The sequence below is a fragment of the Syzygium oleosum genome, unplaced genomic scaffold (genome assembly GCF_021117445.2).
Source record: "Syzygium oleosum isolate NSW1041296 unplaced genomic scaffold, Sole_v2.1 Sole_v2.19, whole genome shotgun sequence".
Lineage (NCBI taxonomy): Eukaryota > Viridiplantae > Streptophyta > Magnoliopsida > Myrtales > Myrtaceae > Syzygium > Syzygium oleosum.
This window is the reverse complement of record NW_026607503.1, coordinates 6,784,625-6,793,093: the sequence shown is the minus strand read 5'-3', so window position 1 is coordinate 6,793,093 and position 8,469 is coordinate 6,784,625.

Genomic DNA, 8,469 nt, shown 5'->3' with positions numbered 1-8,469 from the left:
AATTAGTTTACAAAAAAAGTTTTCATCATTGATAACAAACTATGCCTAACTATTTTCGTGAGCGATGAAAAACTTTTCCATTCATTTATATTTGTAAACGATACGTGCGATCATTTTTCAGAAAATATTTTTTAAATTACTCATTTTTCGCGAAACGAACGCACCCAGATAAGCCTTTCCTTTTTCGTGGACGTTAAAAAAGAATTTATGACTAAATTCGTCTGAGAGTTGATCAAACCTAAAAATACTGTATTTTCACGTGGAACAATATAACTAGAATCTTTCACGTTGTCGGATTTGCACTATTTGATATCTAACAACCTTTACACATATCCGGTACTTTAGTCACAAGGTCCTCTAGGCAACATCTCCTATCTTCATTTTTTTAATAGGGGAAATTACACAAAACCCCTCATAAAATTTCACAATAGTGCGTATATCCATCTTTAATCGGCAAAAGTACACCACAAGTGCCATAACTTGTGTACGGCGATCACTTTGGTGCCATAACTTTTTTTTGGATCACTTTGGTGCCAAGTCAGAGGAAAAGAGATCACTTTGGTGCCAATTTGGCCGGAAATTCGACGTGGCATTTTTTATTCATTTTTTACGCCGACGTGGCTCGCCGGAGGCTGAGTCAGCGTGTACAGTCAGCATTTTTTATTTTAAATAATTTTTTTAGCGTGTACAGTCAGCATTTTTAATTTTAAATATTTTTTTCCTTTTTTTTTTCTTTCCTATTTCTTTTCTTTTCATTTTTTTCTTTTCTCCCTCGCCGGCCGGTTCTTTGGTGGCCGGCCGGCCACCGGCGAAGCCCGGAAGGGCCGGGCGAGGGCGGCCTTGCCCATGGCCGGCGAGGGGCGGCCGACCCTCACCGGCGGCGGGCGAGGCCGGCCCTAGCCGGCCCGAGCGGTCGCCCTCGCCGGATCTGCGAGGGCGACCCTCGCCGGCGCGATCCGGCGAGGGCGACCCTCGCCGGCGTCGGACGAGGGTCGCCCACGCCGACTCAGGCGAGGGCGACCCTCGCCCGCCCGAGCGAGGGCTTCCCTCGCCCGACGCCGGCGAGGGTCACCCTCGCCCGGTTCGGCGAGGCGACCCTCGCCGGCGTCGGGCGAGGAAGCCCTCGCTGGGCGGGCGAGGGTCGCCCTCGCCCGAGTCGGCGTGGGCGACCCTCGCTGCGTCGGGCGAGGAAGCCCTCGCACGGGCGGGCGAGGGTCGCCTTCGCCTGAGTCGGCGTGGGCGACCCTCGCCCGACGCCGGCGAGGAAGCCCTCGCACGGGCGGCGAGGGTCGCCTTCGCCCGAGTCGGGCGTGGGCGACCCTCGGCGGCATCGGGCGAGGGAAGTCCTCGCACAGGGCGGGCGAGGGTCGCCCACGCCCGACTCGGGCGAGGCGACCCTCGCCCGCCCAGGCGAGGGCTTCCCTCGCCCGACGCCGGCGAGGGTCGCCCTCGCCAGATCCGGCGAGGGCAACCCTCGCCGGAGTCGGGCGACGGAAGCCCTCGCCCAGGCGGGCGAGGGTCGTCCTCGCCTGAGTCGGGCATGGGCGACCCTCGCCCGACGCCGGCGAGGGACGGCCTCGCCTGGGCCGGCGAGGGCCGGCCTCGCCTGTCGCCGGCGAGGGTCGGCCGCCCCTCGCCGGCCATGGGCAAGGCCGCCCTCGCCCAGCCCTTCCCGGGCTTCGCCGGTGGCCGGCCGGCCACCGGCAACCGGCCGGCGAGGGGAGAAAAGAAAAAAAAGAAAAGAAAAGAAAAAAAAAAAGAAAAAAATATTAAAAATTAAAAATGCTGACTGTACACGCTAAAAAAATTTATTTAAAATAAAAAATGCTGACTGTACACGCTGACTCAGCCTCCGGCGAGCCACGTCGGCGTAAAAAATGAATAAAAAATGCCACGTTGGATTTCCGGCCAAATTGGCACCAAAGTGATCTCTTTTCCTCCGACTTGGCACCAAAGTGATCCGAAAAAAAGTTATGGCACCAAAGTGATCGCCGTACACAAGTTATGGCACTTGTGGTGTACTTTTGCCATCTTTAATCTCTGTCTATCTTTGCTTTTGCACGTTCGTAACATGTGGATTTTTAAGGGTAGAATTGTAAGTTACCTCGATTTTTTAGTCAAATCATCCTTCTGCTTCCAAATGTGCTAGAATAAATTTAGAATTACAAAAAAAAACATATAAAGATAAAATATAAAAAAATGTAATGATCTTTAGAAAGAATTAGCACAAAAATAATTAATATTTTCGTTTTATTTGTTATTTGATCATAATTAGCCTTTTTAATTCCAAAACTATTTATTTTTGTTTCATATATTATAATTTAAATGGTTAATATTATGAAAAACTTCAAACTGATACGCTTGTGACAAATTAATCCCAAATTAATTTTTTGACCATGAAAAAACCTTAACTGATACACCTGTGACAAATTTGCCCCAAACTAATTTTTTGATCGCCAAAAATCCCAAATTGGTACACTTATGACAAATTTACCCAAAACTAATTTTTTGACCACGAAATACCCCAAACCGGTACATTTATGACAAATTTATTCTCCGTTAGTTTTCGTTAAATTGGATTAATACTACGAAAAATCACAAACTAGTACACATGTACCCTCAAACTAGTACACCCTTCAACTGCCACGTGTCATTCAATTCAGCAATTTGACGGTAAAATTTAATGAAAATTAACGGAGGGTAAATTTGTCACAAGTGTACCGGTTTGGATTTTTTTATGGTCAAAAAATTAGTTTGGCGTAAATTTGTCATATGTATACCGGTTTAGGATTTTTTTTGTAGTATTAACCATTTTTAGTTTGACTAGATTATGTTTTATAGTGTCGAAACCTATAAGAGTGCATAACTGTGCCATGCCAATAGCCATGATCATTTTAATCGACTAGCTAATGAAGGATATATGAGAAATAGAACAACTATTTTACACATTTCAACGATTACAATAAAAGTTTGGAATAAATTTGAAACTTTGTTGTTACGAGTTAGCGATATCATCATCGTCATCATGTCCTAGTATATTTATAGTGATCATAGCATCTTTTGATTTTCGGAATTTGTTTTGCAAATTTTAATTTGTTTTATCGTATTTGAGGGAAAAGAGAAATATAACCAAATAAATAAATAAATAAAAGTTATAATTTTTTCCTTGAAAAATCACGTGTTAGCACGTGCAAACGGAATAATAAATCGAATATTGACAGGGATAACAAAATAAAAGTAAAGTAGGATTTTATATGACAGTTGAATGTTAAGGGCAAATAGGTACTGTCTTAAGTTATTAGTTAACAATTCCAACTTGAACTTGAATTAGCAATGAGATAATAAAAAAAGGGGATAATGACACAAACAATTCCTGAACTTTGGCCCAATGTGTAATGTGATTCTTAAACTTTTAATTTATTCAATGTAGTCCCTGAACTTTAGCTTAATGTTCAATATGATCCCTGAATTTTTAATTTATTCAATATAGTCCTTGGACTTTGGGAAATTATCAAATAAGGACCCAAAGTGGGTGCCTTTTTTCAAAAGAGGACCTCAAGTGGACAAGGTATCAATTAAGGACCAAAAGTGCCAAACTAGTATTAAATAAGGACCTGAGCTCGCCGGCCGGCCAAATGTTTTCCGGCCAGCGATAGGCCGACATTTCCGGCACCGGAATAGGGGCAATTTTGTCCAATTTTTTTTTCTTTTCTTTTCTTCTTCCCCGGTCGCCGGTCCGGCAACCGGCGACCTGGCCAGAGCTGAGGCCGGCGAGAGCTCAAGCTCGCTGGCCATCTGGGCGAGCTTGGCCGGCGAGCTCTGCCCAGATCTAGGCGAGCTCGAGCTCGCCGGCCATGGCGAGCTCCGCCCAGATTTGGGCGAGCTCGAGGAGGCCGGCCTCGCCCGGATCGCGTAGTCGAGGGCCTTAGCGGGGCCGTCGCCGGAGGCGATGGTGTCGCGCGCGAGCTTGAAGAGGAAGGGCCCGAGATCCGGGTTGTCGAGGGCCGTATTAGGCGGGGCGGGGCTGGCGGCGGAGCCCGGGGCCGGCGGGGCTTCCGTGGGGAGAACTTGGAGCGGGAAGGGGAGGGGGGGTGCCATGGCCGCGAGCTTGAGCTCGGCGAGACCGGGCGGGAGCTCGAGCTCGCCGGCCATCTGGACGAGCTCGGCCGGCGAGCTCTGCCCAGATCTGGGCGAGCTCCGCCGTCGCCGGCCCACACAGCCATGGCGAGGGCCGGCATGAGCTCGAGCTCACCCAGATCTGGGCGGAGCTCGCCATGGCCGGCGAGCTCGAGCTCGCCTAGATCTAGGCAGAGCTCGCCGGCGCCCAGATGGCCGACGAGCTCGGGCCCTCGCCCTCCGCCGACGAGGGTCGCCCTCACCCGCCCAGCCCAGTCGAGGGCGACCCTCGCCGGCGTTGGGCGAGGGCAGCCTCCGCCTGAGGCCGGTGACCTCCACCGGCCCCAGCTATGGCCGGCGGAGGGAAGAGAAAAAAAAAAGAAAAAAAAAACAGAGATGAAATGTACCGTTCCGGTTGTCGGAACAGTAACTGTGCTCGCCGGCCGGCGAGATTTGACCGGCCGGCGAATCCAGGCCCTTACCTGAGACAAATTGAGTACTTCGGGCCCCTATTTGAGACTGATTGGGCACTTCATGTCCTTATTTGACACCATATTCACTTTGGGTCATCTTTTGAGAAAAGGACCTCACTTGGGGTCCTTAATTGGAATTTTTCCTTGGACTTTTGGTGTATATTTAATGTAGTCCCTGAACTATATGAAAATGGTCAATGTAGTCTTTGAACTTGAATTAATGGAAAGACTACATTAAATATTTTATATAGTTTATGGAAAAAATTAAATAGGTACTAAAAATTCAGGGACAACAATAAACAAATTAAAAGTTGAGGGACCATATTGCACATTATGTTAAAGTTCAGAGACTACATTGAACAAATCAAAAGTTCAAGGACTGTTTATGTTGTTTTCCCTAAAAAAAGGATAATAACACAAATAGTTCATAAACTTTGATCAAATGTGCAATGTCCTCGCTAGATTTTTAATTTTTGCAATATAATTCCTAAACTTTGGCTCAATATGTAATGTCGTTCCTAGACTTTTAATTTATTCAATGTGGTCCATGAATTATAGGTAAATGTTTAATGTAGTCCTTATGTTTGTTTCATTTTCACTTAGTTTAAGGATTAAATTGAACATTTACCATTAGTTCAAGGACCACATTAAATAAATTAAACGTTTAAGAATGACATTTTACATTTGATCAAAATTCAAAGACCACATTGAATAAATTAAAAATCCACGACGACATTGCACAGTAGACCAAAGTTCATAATCATTTGTGCTATTTTCCAATAAAAAAATATATGAAAAAATTCAAATAAAAGCATGAAGTGGCTAAATCATCTTAAATAAGGACTTTTGGTCGGACGGCCAACATGTGACTATTCCGTCCGTTGGAGAAGGAGTATTTTAGTACAAAAAATTCTAAATATATATATTTTTAATTTTTTTTAATTTTTTTTACTTTCCTTTCTTTTTCTTTTTCCTTTTTCCCTCCCCCAGCTATGGTCGCGCCTTGTTGATAGCTAGTAGAGGTCGCCAGCCTCAAGTGAGGGTCACCCTCTATTGGGTGGGCGAGGGCGACCACCGTACAATCTGGTGAGGGTGTTCCTCGCTAGATTCGGTGAGGGTTGCCTCGCCTGGGCTAGCCAGGCGAGGGCGGCCCTCGCTAGAGTCCAGCGACCTCTACCTCTATTGATGAGGCTCAACAATGATCGGCAAATGGAAGAGAGAAAAAGAAAAATAAAAAAGGAAAATAAAAAACAAAAAAGGAAAAATAGAAATAAAAGAGGGAAAAAAATTTAAAAAATAAAGAACAAAAATGCCCTTCAACTGGCGATGTGACATTCTGAATTTCGACCCTTTTTCGGGATTTATGAAATGAATATTTCATCGATACACTTTTAGTTAAATCTCGCTCAGAATTAATCACTCATAAGAAGACTAACCGTTAGGGAAAAGCCAATTAGGAATTAAGTATGCACGACCTAAGGACTCGACCATAGTTTGACACTTCGACCACAAGGATTGACGAGGGACAATTTTGGGCCATTATAGACCGATCAAGAGATAGTCATGGAACGATTTGCCAATGTTATACAATTGAAACGCGGGTGATTCCGTTTGACCATTGTATGGATTGCAAACGACTCTAGACCAATTCTTAATGATCGTGTCCTTCGGAACTAGTGATTTACCCTCTCAATTACATTACATGACAACCGAAGTCACCATGCCTTGAGTAAACTAAAACGTGGCTTGATATCGAATCAACCACGGGTCGAATATGCGTAACTCCTAAAAGCCGTCCGTTAGTTTGAGATATACTAAAGTCACAATTGATCGATTTTGGCCATGAATTATAATTCGAACTTGGGTATTGAACTTTCAAGGATATCAAGACTAATCTATTGGATGTCGCCTCATTAAGCTCACCTAGTTATCGGTTCGCTTGGAAATTCTTGGAAAAGTGAAATTCGGACCGGAAATTGAAAAATGCCATTTTACCCCTAAGTGTTTTAAGATCTCTTTGTTGTGTGGAAGGGCATTTTGGTCCTTTGTGCCCTCCCTAGTGTGGCCAACCAACATAGGACAGATTTTCCCCTCTTGTCTTTTGTTATTTTCTTATTTGCTCTTGTTTGGCTTGTCTTGGAAGATTAAATTGTGGCCTTAGGATCTGACTTAAGGATCAAGGAGTGACCTTAGCCCTTCATTTTGGATAGAGTTACCAGCCCATTCTCTCTCTCCTCCATTATTTTCAGATCAGTCATTTTAACTCACTCACTCTCTCACTCTCCTTCTTGTTTGGCCAAACCCCATTGTCCACCATCATCACCGACTAGCCACCACCATCACGCCACCACTAGCACCACCACACGTGGACCACCACCTCTAGCCGCCGTTCACGCCGTGACCAGCCACCGTCACCACCGTCCGCCGCTTGTGCCGCTGCTCGCCGCTGGTGGTTATTGCCTCTTATTGGCTTAAGTTAGCTTGGTTTAGTGATAAGTAACTTCCTAAACCTTGATTAGGTTGATGAGTGACTAATGGACTAGTTTAGGGGCTGATTAGTGATTAATTGGGGGTTGATTAGGGTATGGCTGATTTGGGTTAATCGTGTGGCTTAATATTGATCATGTGGCTTATGTGGCTAATCATGTGTTTATGGCAATCATGTGGTTGATTATTGGTTGATCATTGGTTGATCATGTGCTAATAAATAATCATGTGGCTAGAATGAATTGATCATGGCTTATCATGTTTTTGATTATTGATCATGTGGTTCAATAGTTAATCATGTGGTTTGGATTGGTTGATCATGTGATCAGAGTTAATCATGTGGCTTGGATTGATTGATCATGTGCTAATAGTTAATCATGTGGCTTGGATTGGTTGGTCATGTGCTAATAGTTAATTATGTGGCTTGGATTGGTTGATCTTGCTTAGTTGTGATTGATCATGGTGATTGATGGCTGATCATGGTTATTTGATGGTAAATCATATGGTTAGATGTTAATCATGTATCTTGATAGTAGATTGTGTGGTTAATCATGGCTAATTATGTGATTCAATGACTAATTGTGATTAGTTAATGATGTTTGATATTGTAACGGGTGCGATTCATGACACGTTCGTTCGTAGAAATTTGCACGTCATAAACACTCCACTTTGGCTAATCGCAAAGATAAGAATTGGCATTGAGTGAATGATGTGTGTGCATGGTCATGATAGTTCCATCTAGGCGGGGGTTCTAGACGATACCCGGCGAAAGTTCGGATGCCGCCTAGGTGGGGGTTCTAGACAATGCCGTGTCGTGGTGGAGGCCGAATCAATACTTCTTAATGGAATGCCATCTGTTACCCCGCTTGTCCGGTGGTGTTCGATCCCAGATGTTGCCGTGTCCGAAGTAGCGGGACGACGCCCGGCTAAACCGGAAGATCGGCGGGGGTTCGGTGTGGCCCAATAGGTCGTTAATAATCTGGACAATTACGCATGTGTTATGCATTGGGAAATGCTATGTGCCTGAAATCGATGTTGAATATGCTTGGATTGTTAATTGTATTACACACATTTATGCCATGAATTGTATTGTATGTGCCAAAGCGAGGTAAGGGTGCTTGTGGTTGTTCATAGCATGTTGGATATTGGAATTGCATGTTTAGGATTGTCTGGAGATACGTGTTACCCTAAGAGAGGCTTAGGGAGTTTACTAATTGAGTTTTATCTCATTGTTGTTGTTATTAACCATTTCAGACCCCCGACTATGAATGATCCTCCTTAACGTTTTGGGGTACCTATAGATATGGATCATATGTTAACGGAGTACCCAGTAGGAGAGGATAAGGTTTATATTAGGCATGCGTCGATGGCTTGGGTAGATGAAGGTTTGGCG